The sequence below is a fragment of the Grus americana genome, chromosome 2 (assembly GCF_028858705.1).
Source record: "Grus americana isolate bGruAme1 chromosome 2, bGruAme1.mat, whole genome shotgun sequence".
Taxonomy (NCBI): domain Eukaryota; kingdom Metazoa; phylum Chordata; class Aves; order Gruiformes; family Gruidae; genus Grus; species Grus americana.
In genome coordinates, this window is record NC_072853.1 from 110,386,448 (window position 1) to 110,404,112 (window position 17,665).

The 17,665-nt window shown below is 39.8% G+C and overlaps 1 protein-coding gene across 7 annotated transcripts in view; it reads left to right on the forward strand.

Annotated features, from left to right (window-relative positions):
* Positions 1-17,665, forward strand: part of TPK1 (thiamin pyrophosphokinase 1) — a 319,194-nt gene that overhangs the window by 238,649 nt on the left and 62,880 nt on the right. The window lies entirely within an intron of this gene.

Genomic DNA, 17,665 nt, shown 5'->3' on the forward strand with positions numbered 1-17,665 from the left:
CCCTGATTCTGGAAAGGGTCCCTCTGCAAATTCTGTGTGTGTACATGAGTGTCTGCACATGGGCTGCTTATTTTGAGCCAGGAATATTTATTGCTGCCTGTTTCAAAGTCTCAGATAATGCATTTAAATTATTTAATTTTTTTTTTCCCTAGAGATGCCCATGTTGGAACTTAGTCGATCAAGTCAAGATTGCAATACATTCCAGATAAGTTTCTTCTGACTTATCATTTCAGAAGATCAAGTTTAAAACTAAGAGTAATGAATCTTTTTTTGCTTTTTCTCAATGCTGTTATTTTTCAGAGTCTTCACAAAATCAGTTCTGATTTTGTTCTCTATTAAATAAAAGAGGGATCAATTTGGGGGGGAAGAAAAGTTCTATTTCAAAACTTTTTTCCTCATTAGACATTTTCAGATCATTTTGAGCTAAATGGTTTTCTGGATACCTCTCCTGTGAAGACAGGCTGAGAGACTTGGGGTTGTTCAGCCTGGAGAAGAGAAGGCTCCGGGGAGACTTTGTTGCAGCATTTTCAATATATAGGGGTCTTATAAGAAAGATGGAGAGAGAATTTTTACCTGTAGTGACAGGACAAGGGGCAATAGTTTTAAACTAAAAGAGAGTAGATTTAGATTGGATGTAAGGAAGAAATTTTTTACAATGAGTTTCATGAAACACTGGAACAGATTGCCCAGAGAGGTGGGTAGATGCCCCATCCCTGGAAGTGTTCAAGGTCAGGTTGGATGGGGCTTTGGGCAACCTGGTCTAGTGGAAGATGTCACTGCCCGTGACTTGGTCTTTAAGGGTCCCTTCCAACTCAAAGCATTCTGTGATATATGTAGGTAAGAGTTTCCTATTAAAGCATTTAATAGACAGTTTCAGTGCTGAATAAAAAATCCTGTCCTGTATTTCATGTTTCAGAGTTTCTAGATTGGGGGGGGGGGGGATGAGGGGTGGTGTAGAACCATAAAGGCATACTGTACCTGCTTAAAATTAAAAAAATAAAACAACCAAAATGAACCCCCCACAACCAACTCTGCTTTGCACTAATGTCATCTCACCTATGCTTCATGCCAGGAGGTCTGTGGTCTGTACGTTCACTGCCATCTCCACAGGGAAGCTGGCAGGAGAGAGAGGAGCAGTGGGGGAAAGTCTGCTGCTGGCTATAGGTAACAGACAAGGCACTCAAAGCTACTGATGCTGACCAAGGGGAAACAGAGGCACAGTCCAACCAGCAGCTGCAGAAGGGATTTCTGCAACACCTGCAGCTACAAATACAAGGCTTTGGTATTAGAAGGCTGGACCATTTCAGCTTGTTAAGAAGTGATGAAAATAAATTAACTCCATGGCTCATTTTTTTGAGGGGTGGGGAGGTGTGCACATGCATATTAGAGAGAGTAAAAGTTCTCATTAGATATGAGAGGATTGTCTTACTATTCAAGGTCAAACTTTTTTTGTGCTAAAGTAGATGGAGATATGGACAAATGGACAGATACATTCACAGACACCCATATATTGTTGGTTTTATATAATGAAGGTGACTTTCACATAAATGATTCTCAATCCATATATGCCCCTGTGAAATTTGGCTGAAATGTTCATAAGCATACAGTAAAGCTGAGAAAATGAATATACCAATATGTATTGCATTTCATTCATCATAATTTAGAATTTAAATAGAGGAGGTGAGTGTATAGTATTTGAGGATCCAGAATCAACACTAGGAAATAGAGACACCTAATTTTCAGAGGATACTAAGTGTCTATTGTCAGAAATTTGACAGCCACCTTTCCCCTCCCCCAGTTCCTGGCACACTAGCTAGTTCTTTCAAAACCGGACAAAAATGCACCTTCACATTCCTTTTTGTACCATGTGGAGGTGTTAGAGATTTGTTGGAAGACGGTGTATTTTCTATTAGCGAAAAAGTTCTCCCAGTCTGCAAACTGCCATGGCCATGTTGCTGGTAATACTTTGAGGCAAGCAATAGGGTTTTCATTCTGAAATCTTAGATGGCTTGAAGACAATTCTCTCCTAATACTAGCCCAAAGGCATCTTGCTTCATAGAGCAGAAGCTGCAATGACATCATGTGAAAGCTTTCCAAGACGGAGATGTAGGTAGAGAACATCAGGAAGGAAGGAAATCTAGTATTCAAGAGTAATACACCTAATTCCATAAATGATCCTTCATTATGTATTATTTATTGAGAGGCTTCAATTTGTAGTTCCTCTGAAGTTTATGAGTACTTTAAATAGCTTGAAATTAATTGTTTAGCTTTTAGATTTTTCAAGGAATTGGCCATATGTTTTCTTTCTAGCTTGTCTTTGTTTCTTTTTTGATACTTTTGTAATGGAAGAACCTAATTTGATTCTTCTATGTCATTAATGCAGGCTACAAAAAGATTTGACCTAGCGAGTTTCTGTTTTATAAGAGGGTTCAGCTCCTTTTCTAGGAAATGGGTTCTGAGTTGCTCTTGTGTGAAACACTGAAAATTTTTGTATGCAAAAATGCAATGTGTAAGAGTCAAAGGGCCTAAATAGGCAGTATTGCCTGTTCCAGCCTTTCTGCATTTGGCAGTGTGAGCTGTGTATTGTTTTTACAGCAATCCATCATCCTGTTGACCCTTATTTTATGTTTTTATGTCAGGGGTTTTCTTCTTGCATTATATTACTCTATATTTGGTATAGCATTACTTACTCTACAGTGGTCCTGTGTTTCATGGGTTCAAATTCTATTTTATTTCTAAACAGTAAATAGAAGGTATTTCATAGAATAGAATACTTCATCTGAAAGGGACCTACAAAGATCATCTAGTCCAACTGCCCGACCACTTCAGGGCTGACCAAAAGTTGAGTACATTAAGGAAACATTCAAGGGCCTGTCTCTTCACACTGAGCTTCCCTCAAAATGTTGAGATTGAGTAGATCGCAGGGTGACTAATAGCCACAGGAATGATACAGGCAAATGCATTCTTGTGTGTCAGGCAAGATATTTCCACAGGAAAGGCAAACATTGTGCAAAGCCCTGCTGAGAGCTTACTGGTACTACTAGGGCCATTTCTCATTCCTTGGGTTCAAGACAGACAAATCTCATCTGGGATGAAAGCAGACAAAGACTAACCAGTTAATGATTAGGGCCATGGAGGGCCTATAGAAGACAGGAGCAAGCCAGATCAAGTCCCTGGTCCTCCTCACTGTGTGGCCTCATGGACATTAGCTCTGGCACAGAGAGGGGATGGCTAATAGGGGTGGTCTCCGGGCAGCAAGGTTGGTTTCTGCCACGGCCTCAGAGAAGAGTAACAGCCCCGGGGTTGTCCTTGGGAGCTGAGTGGCCGGGGAGGCATCAGGGATGCCCAGCAGCTGTGCCTGCTGCATGGCCACCAAGGGCAGGGACAGCCCCTGGGTCTCCTGGGCACGGGGATTGCCTCGGGGCCAGCACCCCAAAGGCCGGCCTTCTTCCCTCCTTCCCTCCTTCCTTCCTTTCCTTCCTTCCCCGGGGTGGGGCTGCACATGGGGTCCCCATCACCCCCATGTCACAGTGCCGCCACCACGGCAACGCAGCAGTCACAATGCCCCGGGGCAGGATAAAAGGGAGCAGCCTCCCGTGTGCCACTGCCAGAGCTGGTCCGGGGACAGCCCAAAGACCTCCGAGTGGGGGTCCTTAAGGAGCCGGTGGAATTGGTTGGAGGGGGCTGGGTGAGGACCCCCCTGCGGGGGCAGGACGAGGCTGATGGAGGTTCCTGAGGAGCCCTGCAGAGCTGGCCGTCCTCATCCCCTGCGGAGCCAGGGGCAGCAGCAAGTAAAGAAATGGGATGCAGAGATGTTGCCAGGGGTCCCAGGGCAGGCGCGGAGGGGGCTTCTTGTCCCCAGAGGAGATCAGGCCAGGGGCCTTTTGCCCCTGAGATGGTTCCAGGCTGAGGGCCGCGAATTAGGGCTTAGGCATCTCCCTCCTGGGAGGCGTGGCCAGCCTACCTGTGGGAGGAGGAGGAGGAGGAGGCCGGTCTTGCTCAGGTGCTCAGGGAATAGCCGATCGCCAGCGCCGCTGGGGTCAGGAAGGAATTTTCCCCCGGGGCAGATTGGCACTGGCCTCTCGTGCCCTGCAGCTGGGGGGAGGCAGGCTTTTTTTGCCCCCGGTGGGCTAGCAAGCGTCGCCGGGGGTTTTTTGCCTGCCTCTGCAGCACTGAGCACCGGCCCCTTGCCAGGCCTGCTTTGGGCCCCTTTGGCCAGGTGCCTGCTGCTCACGCTCCACGAAGGTGGCCCTCGTGCCCCGCGTGCGGGGGGAGGAAGCTTTCTAGACTCCCAAGGCGGGCCCCAAGGGAGGCCCGCGGGGATGTCTTCTTGTCCTCTGTGGCACTGAGCACAGCCCCTTGTCAGGGCTCCATTTCCCCAGGGTTTCTTGCTTGGGCAAAACAGCCGGTGCTCGGAAGGGCTCCAGCCTTGCTGCAGCAATACACGCGCAGGGCAGGCACGAGAGCCCTTTTCCCGCATCGCTGGCCCAGAAGCACCGTGGCGGAGCAAGTTTTGGAAGGCCAAAAGGATGCTTATCATCGGCCGGTGTCATACTTTGGAAAATAATCCCACGGTTCCACCCACCTCCTCTTCTTCTTCTTCTTGTTTGTTTGTGTGTGGTGGGTACCGCTGCTCCTAGTTCAAGTTCTCCCTCTTGGGAGAGGACCCGGGACTGCTTGGCCTGTATTCCTGCTGCTGCTTTCTGTGGCTCTGTGGCTTTCCTTTGCCAGGCAGCAAGGGACGTTTTTTCCAGCTCAACTGAGGAGTGCATCAGCCTGCTCCTGGCTACACGTGAGCATTGTGCTAATGCTGCTGAGCATGGGCACTGAAACACATTCAGATAAATAACATAACATAAAGTACTATAACATAAAAAAACCATAACATAAACAAAAAAACCCCATAAAATAACATGAAATAAAATAACAAAGCATAACATAACACAACATAATACAAAATAACACAACCAAACATAACACAACCAAACACACCATAACATAGCAACATAACACTACACTATATTACATCAACAAAACAAAATGTACCATAAAATTATAAGATAGAACAAAAAAAATAGAGAAGAAATAAAAATTTCAAGAGAAGGGAAGGAAACAGAAGGCAAGGAAAGGAAAAAGGGGAAAAGGAGAAGTAGAAATGTAAAGTAAAGCAACACAAAGTAATGGAAAGCAATGCAAAGCAGAGAAAAGACAAGAGAAGAAAAGCAAGGAGAAGACATGGAAAGGATTCAAAATAATAAGATAACATCATATAAAGTAACATAAGATAACATAACATTACATAATATAGAATAACCTAAAAGAAACAAATAACAAAACAACAAACAGAACGAAGCATGTAAAGAGAAGGCAAGAAAAGAGTTGAAAAGGATTCAGAAAAATAAGAAAACATCATACAAAGTAATGTAACATAGAATAATAGAAAAAGCAAAAGCAAAGCAAAAATAATATACAGGAGAAGTGGATTCCATAAAAATACGTAGCATAACATAGCATAACACCCATAAACCATAACATAATATACATAACAAATTACATTACATTACATGGCATCACACTATATTACGTTACATAAGAAAAATGGGAAGCATAATATAGGAAAAAATGAAACTTTAACAAGAGAATGAAAATGGAAAGAAAGGAAAGGAAAAAGTGGAAAAGGAAAGGTAGAGATGTAAAGCAACGCAAAGGAACGCAAAGCAGAGAAAAGAGAAGAGAAGCAAAGAAAGGACAAGAAAAGGAAAAGACATGGAAAGGATTCAAAATAATATCATATAAAGTAACGTAAGATAACATAACATTACATAATATAAAATAACCTAAAGAAACAAATAACGTAATGAACAGAACAGAGCATGAAAAGAGAAGCCAAGAAAAGAGAAAAGAATTGAAAAGGATTCAGAAAACTAACGAAACGTCCTATAAAGTAATGTAACATAGAATAATAGAAAAAGCAAAACCACAGCAAAGCAAAGCGAAAATAATACACAAGACCAATGGATTCCGTAAAAATACATAATATGACATAACAACACAACACAACATAGATAACATAAATTACATTACAATACATTATATTACATAACATTACCTTACATTACATGGCGTGACATGGCATTATATGGCATCATACTATATTGCGTTACATGAGAAAAACAGGAAGCATAATATAAGAAAATATGAAAAGTTAACAAGAGAAGAGAAGAAAAAATGGAAAAGGAAAGGCAAAAGCGGAAAAGGAAAGGTAGAGATGTAAAGAAACACAAAGCAATGCAAAGCAACGCAAAGGAACACAAAGCAAAGCAGAGAAAAGAGAAGAAAAGCAAAGAAAGGACAAGAAAAGGAAAAGACTTGGAAAGGATTCAAAATAATAACGTAACATATACAGTAACCTAAGATAATGTAATATTACGTAATATAAAATAACCTAAAAGAAACAAATAACGTAACATAATGAAGAGAACAGAACAGAGCATGAAAAGAGAAGCCAAGAAAAGAAAAGAAAAAAGAATTGAAAAGTATTCAGAAAAATAACAAAATGTCCTACAGAGCAATGTAACATAGAATAACAAGAAAAGCAAAAGCACAGTAAAGCAAAATGAACATAATACACAAAACAAATGGATTCTGTAAAAATACATAACATAATATCCATAAAACATAACATAAATTATATTACATCACATTACATGACATGGCATTATATGGCATTACATGACATCACACTACATTACATGAGAAAAACAGAAAAGAATATATTGTAAGAAAAAATAAAACTTTAACAAGAGAAGAGAAGGAAAATGGAAAGAAAGGAAAGGAAAAAGGGGAAAAGGAAGAGATGTAAAGTTAAAGCAACACAAAGCAATGGAAAGCAATGCAAAGCAACGGAGAGCAAAGCAGAGAGAAGAGAAGAGAAAAGAGAAGAGAAGAGAAGAGAAGAGGAGAAGACATGGAAAGGATTCAAAATAATAACATCATATAAAGTAATGAAAGATAACATAACATTACATAAAATAACCTGAAAGAAACAAAAAAGCATAATGAACAGAACAGAATGGAGTATGAAAAGAGAAGCCAAGAAAAGCCAACAAAAGAAAAGAGAAAAGAATTGAAAAGGATTCAGAAAAATAACAAAACATCCTATAGAGGAATGTAACATAGAATAATAGAAAAACCAAAAGCACAGTATAGCAAAGCGAAAATAATACAGAAGACAAATGGATTCTGTAAAAATACATAACATGACATAACATAACATAACGTGATATATCATAGCATTACCTATGACATAATACAACATAACATGACATATCATATCATCATAACATAACAATAACTTTATGTAAAATAAAACAAAATAAAATAAAATATAAGAAAAGAAAATAAACAGAATTGTGATTTGTGTTCTGAATACCCCCTGGTATTTCTGGCAAATAACGGTCTCATCGTTGTTTGACTTCTAGCAAGCACAGGGAATAGAATAGAATAGAATAGAATAGAACAGAACAGAACAGTTCAGCTGGAAGGGACCTACACCGACCATCTCGTCCAAGTGCCTGAGCACTTCAGGGCTGACCAAAGGTCAAGCATGGCACTAAGGGTGCTGTGCAAATGCCTCTGCAACACTGACCGGCGTGGGGCATGGAGCACCCCGCTCGGAAGCCTGTTCCAGGGTTTGGCAACCCCCTTGGGAAAGAAATGGTTCCGCGTGTCACGTCCGACCCTCCCCTGACGGTCGCAGCTCGGAGCCATTCCCCCGCGCCCTGGCTCTGGGTCCCAGGGAGAAGAGAGCAGCACCTCCCTCTGCACCTCCCCTCCGCAGGAAGCTGGAGAGAGCAGTGAGGTCGCCCCTCAGCCCCCTTCTCTCCAAACCAGACAAGCCCAGAGTCCTCAGCCGCTCCTCAGAGGACATGCCTGCCAGCCCCTTTGGCACCTTTGGTGTCCTTCTCTGGACCTTCACATCTTCTTTAAATGCTGGGACCCATAACACAGTACTCAAGGTGAGGCCACACAAATGCTAAATACAGCAGGATAATCCCATTTTGACTGTCTGCTTATGCTGCGTTTGCTGCACCCCAGGATGTGGTTTCCCCTCTTGGCTGCCAGGGCACACTGCTGACTCCTGTCGAGCCTCCTGTCAACCAGCACCCCCAGAGCCCTTTCTGCAGGGCTGCTCTCCAGCCACTCCTCTCCAATTTTAGACTTGTGTTCAGTGTTACTCCATCCCAGGTGCAGAATCCGGCATTTGGTCTTGTTCAGTTTCATGTCATTGATGATTGCCCAGTGCTCCAATCTATCCAGATCCCTCTACAAGGCTTCCTGTTCCTTGAGGGAGTCAACACCACCTCCTAGTTTAGTATCATCAGCAAACTTACTAATAGTGCACTCAACTCCTGCATCCAGAACATCAATACAAATATTGAACAGAACTGGTCTTAGAATTGAGCCCTGAAGAACAGCGCTGGTGACTGGTCACCAGCCAGATGCAGCCCCGTTCACTACAACCCTTTGAGCCTGGCCGCTCAGCCAGTTCTTCACCCAGCTCACCATGTACCTGCTCATCTCACAGCTGGACAACTTGTCCAGAATGATTCTGGGAGGGACAGTATCAAAAGCCTTACTAAAATCCAGAAAAACTACATCTCTGGCAGGTGACGTTATCACAGAAGGATATCAAATTAGACAGGACTTTCTTAACCTGTGTTGACTGGACCTGATGATTGCCTTGTCTTTTAAATATCTTTCAGTAGCACCCAGTATGATGATCTCCATATTTCTTCCAAGTATTGAGGTTAAACTGACAGGTCTGTAGTTTCCTGGGGCTTTTCCCATCTGTCTGCATTGATTTGTGAATATTCAGCTGATACAACTCGTGCCTTACATTTTCAGTGTCTACACAGATGGAAAAATGTTCCTGTAGTTGTGGTCCTCCAACTGAGAGGACCAGGCAGCCCAAGATCAGTATTATTAAAGACTAAGGCAAAAATGCATTGAATACCTCTGCTTTTTCTTCATCCCTATTTGTCAGGTGATCATTTTCAGCAAGTATTGGTCCAATGTTTTCCTTAGACCTCCTCTTGCTATTAACAGACTTGAAAAAGCTTTTCTTGTTGTCCGACACAACACTGGCCAGTTTCAACTCTAGTTGAGCTTTGGCTCTTTGTGTCTTCTCCCTGCACATGCGAACCACAGCTCTGTAAGCTTTTTGCTAAGCCTGACCTCTTTTCCAGAGATCATACAATTTCTTTTTCCTCCTGAGTTCCAAGAGGAGTTCCCTGTTCAGCCAAACCAATCTTCTGCCCTGCTTGCTTAACTTCCAACACAACAGGATTGCCTGCTCCTGTCCTATTAAAAGGTGGTCCTTAAAAAATGACCAGCACTCGTGGACCTCTAAGCCCTCAAAAGCAGATTCCCAGGGGCACTGCTAAGTAGCTCCCTGAGCAGCTTAAAGTTTGCTCCCTTGAAATCCAGGGTAGCAATTCTGCTGAACATTTTTCTCATTACACCAAAGATTTTAAACTCAACCATGTCTTGCTAAGACTGAGTATACTATCAGCATTTTGATCCTTTTGAATACTCCTTTGGGGGATATAAGAAGTCCTCAACATAGGTCTGAGGAAGGCAGACGGTAAATACCACATGGGGATTTTGCTCTTTCATTGTCTGCTATGCGATACAATTACTTCTACCCTTTGGTGATATTTTAAATATACTAGTATAATTCTTTTGGGATGCTCACTCAGAATTACAACTGTGATGACAAATGGGGTGCTGGAAAGATGCATTCAGCTTTCAGAGCTTCAAAGTCTTGTGAGAAAAGATGCCAGGCTGACTGTATTTATTTATAGTAAGAGATGGCTGTGAAAGATTTGGGACTCAGCTTGGTCTACTTTGAATGATTTTTAGTGTGCTTGGGAATATTCCTCTGTATTCTGAGGACCAAATCTGTCACTGATGACACTGGTGATATGGGTGCAGTTCCCACTGAAATGCAAGGCAACTGAAGCTATATCCGTTATAAAAAGGCTGTTGCAAATAAACTTCACACCCCTATCCAAGTATGATTCATAAAGGAGGAAAATGGAGTTCAGGATAGTACAGTGTTCTGTTTCTCCACCTCGTACTCCCAAGAAAAGAAGGGATTTTTGTGTGGACTGTAATTTCCAACTGACTACTTAGCTATAGAAGAAAATGGGGAGAAGGTGGAAAAAAGAGGAGAAAAAAATTATATGTTTGAATAGCCAGCTTGAAATTTCTTTATTTTTGTTCTTCCTGACCTGAGTAACAGGTCGTTGAATTTCACAGTTGTAGAGAGAGGCAGTCAGTCATTGCTACCACAAAATCTGGGGCATAACACTTCTTCAAAGCCTGTTGTTATAAAGCAGAAACTATTTCCCTGTCTACTGAAAATAGATGTGGTTTCTTATCCTAGGTCAATGAATATCTTTATAATAACAGCAAATTGTTCCTTCTTGTAACAGAGATCAAGAAGAGGTGCTGGAAATTGTCTCAAAAGTTCATTCACTACTTCAATTCTCTTTTTTACCTAGAGGTATGTTTTTTACCGAGAGGTATGTGAAAGTAACAGTCAGAAACGAAAGGGAGAAAGGAGCGTATGTGAGATTCCCCCACTCAATGCAAAGAATTCTGTCCATCAGTTTGTTTGCACTGAAGAAATTATAGAGGTCAGGCTTTTATGAAGCCCCTAACCTGAACATGAAGCCCCCCTAACAGGAAGCCCCTGAATATGAAGCCAGATCTACTAAAAAGATGGTGGTACATAAGAGGATTTGTGGGCTCATGATTTGTTGCATCATATAACACACAGAAAAGTGAGGGCATCACGTGGGTGTAGATTGAGGACTACAAGAAACTATAAGATGTTGACCAGCAGCCTGTTGATCATTCTTCTTACTTACATAGTAGCGAAGATTTCCAAGTGAGATTTTGGAGGAGGAGAGCTACAGAGATTTGCCAATATGTCTGGGAAGACTTCCGAGAACAGATAAACAGATTTGAATCTTAGAGGAAGTCACAAAGGCACCTGCTACAACAACCAGCCAAGATTCAGGTGGTCAGTAGCTGATGAAAGGAAAAATTAATCAATTAATTTCTTCCCACTAAATAGGACATGATAAGCTCCTTCACAGGATGGACTGTGAAGAACTATGCAAAAGGCAAGACAGATTAGCTGTAATAGGGATGAGAAAGCAAGATGCATAGAGAAAGCAACCCAATCAGAGCAACCCAGACAAGAAAAAAAAAAAAAGGTATCAAATGTTGTTACATAGCATATGTTAGTAAACACTGATATGCATTAGGCTTGGTAACTGTACTTTTTTTCTTGTATAGCAACAGAGCCTAAGCACTTTTAAAAAAAAAACCAAAACCCTAGCACTATATACTCACACAAAAATTCTGTGTATTCTTACATAGCATAAAGGTGCCTTCCAGCAATACTTAGTAATTCAGTGCGATGAAGAAGAAATTGTTTCTTGCCACTAGTTAGGTGAACAATATTCTGTCTTTAAAAGTAACTCCCACACTTCTCTAATACCAAGGAAAATAAGGGGATGTAGTCTAGGTAGAAGAGATCCTCTGGACTGTTCCCCTGTAGAAATGCACAAAAAAGAATGAGCAGTGACACTAAATGTATAATGAACTGGTGGATGGTGAGAAAGATTATGCTGTAATTCTCATCACTTAGGAATTATAGAATATTAGTGCCCTTAGTAAAGGCCCCTCTAGATTGACGATTTAACTGCAACATTGCATAATAATTATACAGGCAATATGAAATCTTCGGCAGCTTGTCTACTTTTCACTCTTATGTGCAATCTATTATACTCTGTAGTCTCATAAATGGATATAAAGAAAATCGTTCTGATTTTTTTAAGGCATCACTAAAAATGCTAATTAAACCTATAATGATGGGTCTGCTGAGGATGGGGCATCAAATGTACAAGCTCAAGGATAAAATGTCACACTGGGCCAGTGGAAGGCTTGCTTGAATTTAGAGAAGGACCAGCCAGTTCTTGATTATTATAGTTTCATGCTGGATTTGTGGTGTATTTTGCATTGATATATGGTAGACTGAAGAAAATGTTGTGGAATTTCATTTGTGAGTGGGGAGTTTCAACAGAATGAGTTTTTCTGTAGGGTAGTATTCAGAATAGAACAAAAATTAGTATTTATGGCATTTGTCAATCCTTAAGATATGTCTGTGAAAAGAAATTAAACCACCCAAACTCCCTTTTAAAGTAGCTTTTGTATTCCAAGATACCTTATTGGCTTGATAAAGTGTTTTCATCACTTCATTTGTGTGCATGTTAGCAGTGTCTACGCTGCTGGCAGTTTTAGCTGCTTGCAGTCTCCAGAGAAATATACTTTTGCATTTTTTGCACCTATCTGTTGTTTTCTTGTCAGTCATATAGGCTTGACTGCAGAAGATAGAGAGCTGTTTTACTTGCTCATGCTGCAACAGGTGATGGGCAAATAAGGGATGCACCTACTGTGCTCAGTAAAACACGTCATCGATATTACATGAGGTGTACTCTCAGGATGGTTTTACTAGGCCTATAGAAAAAGTTCATGTGTGAATGTGTGAAACTCTGGGATCATTTGCTCTTTGTGGATAATTTGTACATTAGATATACACTAGCAACCACTTAAACATATAACCTCAGGGTATAGTAAATCTTTTCATTTTAGTGGCACTTACCTCCACAGGGATTGCTTTCTTTACCCTTGTCACAAATTGGTTTGAAGCAGATGTGTTCATTAATTGGATCTAATAATGATTATAATTTATTCTCTCTCTACTGCCTGGGATTTTATTCACTATAGTGTCGTCATTTTATGAAGTGCTCCTCTTGAAAGGTAGGCTTGGTGGGGCTCTGTCTTGCAAATAACTGATATACTGAAGTCTATCCATTTCAGTACAGGAGCACTACTAACAATTAAGGCTCAGCAGGACTGGGTCCAACATTTTTTAATATTGTTTTGAAGTACAATAAATTTGCTGTTTTTTCCATATGAGTTTAAGTAGTCATTGATATGATATACAAGAGCTTTTAGACTTCTGAGTTTTCACTGGAACTGTGGATGCTTTTATTTTCAACAACCACAAAAAGCCTGGTTGGGTCAAATAACATTCTGTGAATAGCATTCATGTAGTAGCAACATGGCACTATGTATATTTGTTTGAAAAGACAATTGATGATATTTTAGGCTTATAACAAAATAGCTCTTCTTAAATACATCCTTTTAGAAAAATTGGCTGTATTTGTCATGCTCAGAATCCCATCCTAAAAGCTTTTATTATTTTTAAGTCAAGCTCTTACACAACTAACAATGAGTAGAAATATTTCTGGAACTTCGTTTAAATTTATTGCCAATCATGATACTTGATTTTAACATAAATGTTCTCAGCTTAGTTTCATCCTTGTTTCTTTCCTCCTCCTCTCTGCTGCAGTCTTTGGTGATCATGTTGATTTCCACTCATTCCCCGAGTTTTAATCTATGTACCATTTTCTGCACCCAGATGTTTATGTACTAAAACAGATTGTAGTTTTTGCCTTTTCCCTGGGTAACACTATGACATCTGTATTTAGGGTTTTTGCTGCTGTTGTTTTCAAGTGTGTGCTGCCATCTATGGAGTAGTCATTGAAATAAAGCTGATATAAAAAGAGGTTTTATCAAAAGATTATGGTAAACAAGATCTACCTAGTGGAGGAGGTATCATAGGGCCATTGGCCAGATCTCAAGAAATCTTGTTTCTCTGTAGTCCCAGATCTCACAGCAAGCACAGGTGACTATACTGTTTAGAAAATCAGTGACTTGTATGAGTTAAATTATTCAGTAGATTTATTCATTCTTGGCAAACTATCAGGGCAGTCTGAAAATTAGAATAAGGGTGGTTTTGTCCTCTGAGTAAGGGTTGCTTTGCCCTCTAATCCTGTAATTCGTTCCTTTTCCTTTCCCCTTACCTTTCATATGTCCTAGTCCTTCAGCAGTTTCCAAGATCTGTTTATTATATCTTTTTTCATTTATTTTTAAAGCTTAATTTTAATTCCTTATTCTTCCCCAGCATCTTGTTAACTGGCTTCATGCCTCTCCTCTGTGTCCTGCTTCAACCTGCCAGGTTCCAGGTTTCCTTCCTCCAGGTCCCTTCAGAAAGCAGTACTGAAGATCAGTTTCCATTCTCTCTCTCTTTCATAACATTTTGTCGCTCGGTATCTATTTTAGAGTATATATTTATTGCAATACATTTATTCAGGTTGGTCTAGAAAGCACTTGGATAAGTAATTTTCTCTACACCTTTATGAAGTGCCAATGGGGTATCTCTGCACGCTTAGAGCTATCAGCTTTTATCTTGATAGTGTTCATATCTTTGTCAGCTTGCAAATTTTTGACTAAGGATTTTAGCAGCTTACAACCTCAGATAGGGTTAGGTATATGAGTTCCTGGCAATTAGACTTCTATTCATTTGAGTTAGGAGATGTGACAGAGAACAACTATGTCTTTAGGTCTTTACTCAGCAAAAATGGTATCGGAACAGGGGTATATTTAACCACTGTAGCTTAGATGCTTTCTTACAACACAGGACATCAGAATCAAAAGGAAAAGTTTAACCTATATGGATGAAGCATTCTTGAAAATATCTTCTGACATTTTCTTCTTATTGCTCAACTTAGAAATTGATCTTATTTCCCAGCATCAGAGACAAAATGAAAAAAAGAAATCAATGCTGAAGATTGATCAATGTTTTTCAAAACTGACTTAATAAGATAAAAATCAATACAGCTGTATTATTTGCCATTATTTTATCACCAGTATCATTCAAACATGGTAATATTTGATTCTTAAGTTAAATGTGAAAATTTTTCAGTTACCTCCTACATAGGCAAAAAAACTTAAGAAGAAGGGATTTATTTAGTCAAACTTTGATTTTCATTTTAATCCTAATTTTGGAACTTTGAGTTCTGCAGAAACTGAAAACAGTTTCATATTTTAAGTGCCAGTATATAATTGTTCCTTTAATCACAGAGACTTAAATAGAACAAATTGTTACTTGTATTTGCAAATTACAAGCTCTGATCCTCCCTTCCTCCTGCAAATAGCAGTTCCATCTTGCTTGGTTGAAAGATCTATACTCAAAAATTTGAAGATAAGCTTGGGCACCTAATTTCCCCTGTGGCAGACTCACAGTGCTTTGAATTTAGAGCCTTACTGTACAAATGCATTGGCTAATTAATCTTTTTTGGTAAAAATGAGTGGGTTATTTGGGATTTTTTGTTTGATTGTTTTTTCCCCAAGATCATTTCCCTTTTCTGTCCTGACTGCCCCCAATAATATTAAGATCCCTTACTGATTTATTTAAAGAAAAGTCTTAAAAACTGTCTTGTGTAATATCAGTGAACCAATCCCTAAGCCATGAGTGTGGCTTAACAGTTGAGAGATTTTTTAAAAATAATTTGCATTTTAATATTTCAGTTCCTGTTTACTTGCTCCCTTGGGTTTAGCCCTTTGGGCTCCTAGTTTGAAATTCTCTTAACAACTGAGGGCTAGAAAATGTCCTTTTAGGGAAGAAAGTAAAAATTCTCACATAATCACTGGGACCTGTGAACTGGGATTTTAGAGAAGTATCAGGCGTTGAAAGACTCCTGATAAAATCCTGGATATTGGCAAGAATCTGGTAATAGCAACTTTTGTTTTAAAGATTTATTTTGTGAGCACAGAAAGACAGCATTCTGCATAAATTTCTCTTGAATTGAATCCCTATCAGTTAGCTGGGCCAGAATGTCGCAGAATAGGAAATGCAAACCTAATAGTAGGTAGATACAGTTTTTGAGAATACAGGACTTAATCAGGTTCTCTGTCAGGCCAGTTACTTTTACCTCTTTTTTTCATATTCCTTTACTAATTGATAAATGTAGTGAGTTTGCTCCTCTCCTCAAGTAGCTCTGGGCAGCAACATGTACATTCATTGGGAACAGACAGTCCCAGCCCTTTGTTCTCTCCTACATCATCTGCTTCATTATAGACAATATCTGCAATTGCATAACGATAGAGCTCATACTTGTACCTCTCCTCACCTTTTCCTCCTCCCTCTGTGCTGTGAGAGAGAAGTAACATGGCATATTGTATAGCTAAAAGGTTATCAAACCTGAATTTGTTACACCTCTGAATTTGGCAGGCAAGCGTTCACAACCACTATAGAAATACATGGCTCATCACCACATGAAGCTGGACACCCTGAGAAGATAGATGATATTGGAGATTGGTTTTCTCATTGCTCTGCGAACAATCAAACAGGCTTAAGCTATGCAATCTGATACTCCCTAATTGGCAGCTTTTCCAAGGTTCATTTGTTAACTGAGAGCATGACATGTATTGAAGTTGTTTCTTCATAATGCATTTGGCATTAACAGGAGAAGCTGTCGAACGCCTCAGACATCAACATCTCAGCAATAAGATACTTTGCCTCCAGTTTTGACTTTCTAACTAGTGACTTTATATTTGCAAGGGCATTTGGAATGAGTATATGAGAGCAGAAAACATAAGAAAAAAGCTTAAATACATTCCCCAAAAGAAAATTTGTGAGGAAGTATTTTTGCTGCTTGGGACATTTACTTGAGTTTTATGGTTCAACTGTTATTTTTTTCTTTCGGTGTAAGCAGTTTCCTGCTTAACAAGTATTTGCTGAATACTCATTGGGTTTCACAGAGTTAGTTCTTTTATTTTGATAGATTAATAAATAGGCATATCAGATTTTATTTATGGTGATGAAGAATTTGTGCGTAAAAGACATGCTCAAGGGTTTAACTTGCCTGTGCATCCACAAGAGAATAAAATAAAACCCCAAAGAAACCTCTATTTCAAAGAATCCTAACCTTGCCCCCGATGAAGCCCATATTTGTTTGAAAGAATAAATTACCTGTGTAGAAGAGATCAGAGGACGATTTTTCCACTGATCTTGTCACTGGTTTGTATTTGCTGTTTTCGCGTAGCCAGTTTTCATAAACACTTTCATAGATTCTTAGAACACAAATTGTTCTTGCCAGAACTCTAAATTCAGCTTTTTCTTTTTTTTTCTCATTCTGTAAAAGATTTCCACTATCTATTCTTCCTTGCAACTGTTCATATGCTGATACCTGGCAAGATGTTCACACAGGGTCTATAAGTACTAATTAAGAGCTTGGTCACAAATTCATCATCATTAATAGCTGCTGCTTCTCCTGCAACCCATGAACTTGATAGTTATGAGATGAATTTATCTTAGATGTACAAAAACGTGTTTTAATTTCACTTTGTTTTTCTTACTTTGTGCAAGCATGTTTCTCTAAATATTTAGGTTAATTTCTCTAGCACCTAGTTAAGTTTCAGCATGTATTCTTCCTTCTCGGAAGAGTACATGCCTGGAGAAGTACATGAAATTTTACAGATGTTGTCAAAATAATGAAGGACTTTCAGTGGTGCTTTGACTAGCGTTGTTTAGGAAGTGAAACACAGCTGTTTAGATGAGGAAAAAAATGAATGAATGGGTCAGATTGCCTTCATTTCACAGGCATGAAGAGCCTAGCTTTGACAGAAGTGCCTCTTCAAAAATGCCAGGAAAGAATAAGCAAAGCCAGATCCTGTTTAG